We start from the raw sequence: 1947 nt of genomic DNA on the forward strand, positions 1-1947 counted from the left end.
CAGCCTCCGGGCAGCCCGGGACCCGCCGAATCGCCGCCACCTGCCTTTAGCCGCCCGCCGCCGCCGGGCCCTCCCCCACCGCTCCCCCCCCGCCCCGGGGCTGGCCCGCCCCGCCGTACCTGGCCCCCGCCCCCGGGGCTCCGGTGCAGTGGGGAAGGAGGGAAGCGGCAAAGGGAAAGAGAGCATCTGGGTCCTCCCCGGCCCGGCTGCGGGGACCCTTCCCCACGGGCGTCTGGGGGATCCCCTGGGGCCGGCAGCATCGGGCAGAGAGAGCCCTGCCCGCGGGGAGCGTCCCGCCGGAGAGCATCCCGAACCACGGGGCGTGGAGCATCCTGCCGGTGAGCATCCCAGACCGTGGGGAGTGGAGCATCCCAAGCCATGGGGTGCAGGGCAAACCAAGCCACGGGGAGTGGAGCATCCCACCAGTGAGCATCCCAAGCCATGGGATGTGCAGCATCCCATCAGCAAGCATCCCCAAACCACAGATGGCTCTCGAGGGAGCATCTCTGGAGGGAGTGTCCCTGGCCACCAGGCATGGAGCATCCCAGATACCAGCTTCCCAAGCCAGCCAGCATCAAACCCATCAGGCTGCTTGGCAGTGAGCCCCCACACCCCCCGTGCAAGGGCATCCCTCCTTCCTCACCTTTGCTCTGGGTTCAGGCATTGCTGGAAGTTTAGAGGGACACCAAATACCTCCAGGCTGCTCGGGAAGGGGAGGTCACATCCTCATTCTCCCTCTTCCAGGCCAGGAGCCTGTTTCCCCCAGGGTCCCTGCGGCAGGCACAGGCCACCCATGCCCAAACCTCCTCACCCTCTGCAGGCTCCAGTTTGAGCCAGGCTCTGAGTGTGTTTCCCAGTCCACACCCACAGCCATTTGCTCTCCCCCCTCATCCCCTTCAGCTCCACGCAGCCTCTCGTTACGAGGCTGGGAAACTGAGGCACACTGCTGGGATTGCCCTTTCCAAGCAAGCTGGGGAGCAGAGGTGCTCCATCCTGGCTGTCACCACACACTCTGCACACCCAGCAGAATCTGGGTCCCCCCTCCCCCACGAGGGTGGCCAGGGCCTGTGCTCCTGGAGAGGAGAACCCCTTGGAGGCTTTGGGCAGTGAATTATTTAGGGCAGTGGTTGGAGGTCCTGGCACCAGCCTGGGCCCTGGTGAGCACTGTGGTGTTGGGTTGGTCTTGGGGCACACTCACAATAAATAGCCAATTTTATTGGCTTGAGCACAGGGGAAATACTCCTGGTGAAACCCACCCCAGGAGCCAGCCTGCAACCCCCCCCCCCCAGCTAAGGACACCTCTTCTGCCACCACCCCCCAACCCCTGTGGCAGCAGAATGGGGATGGGAGAGGGTTGAAATCCTGTGAATCCAACCCAAATTCTCCCCTGTGTGGCCTCCTCTGTGCTCCCCTCCAGTCCCAACCCCCGAGGGGATGCAGCCCCTGGAGCACCCCCAGCAGAGGCTCCCTGCAGCTGAGCCACCATGGCCATGACCTTCATCTGCTGCTCTTTGGTTCAGCTGCTTCTCCTGGTCGGTTGCAAGGTTTAGGTTTCACCTGGTGATTGATTGAAGCCTCCAGGCTGCAGAGGGGGCAGAATTAAGGTGACCTGGGAAGGACTTTGGCTTGAGTGGGTGCTGCCTTGAGCGGAGGAGGAGCTGGGGGAGTCCTTTAGTCCCTGGGGATGAAGCATGGGCAATGCCCAGGCTGCTGTCCTGGGACTGCCAGGGAAGCCTCAGTGGAGCTGGCTTTGTAGGTGAGGAAGAGCTGCAGAGGTTCTTCAGCACAGACATCACTTCTCACATTTATTTGCTGTGAGCAGTGAGCTGCTAATGAATTAGGGGGGAGAAGATGTCCTACCACCCCCTCCCCCCTCTCCATCACTGTCACTTTCTGGCCTCCTGTGGTTTTGCTGTCACAGGCTGGACCCTGAGCAGCCCCCAGCAG

This window comes from Melanerpes formicivorus, unplaced genomic scaffold (assembly GCF_026170545.1).
Source record: "Melanerpes formicivorus ecotype bairdi unplaced genomic scaffold, bMelFor1.0.p_v2 SCAF_45, whole genome shotgun sequence".
NCBI classification, from domain to species: Eukaryota; Metazoa; Chordata; class Aves; order Piciformes; family Picidae; genus Melanerpes; species Melanerpes formicivorus.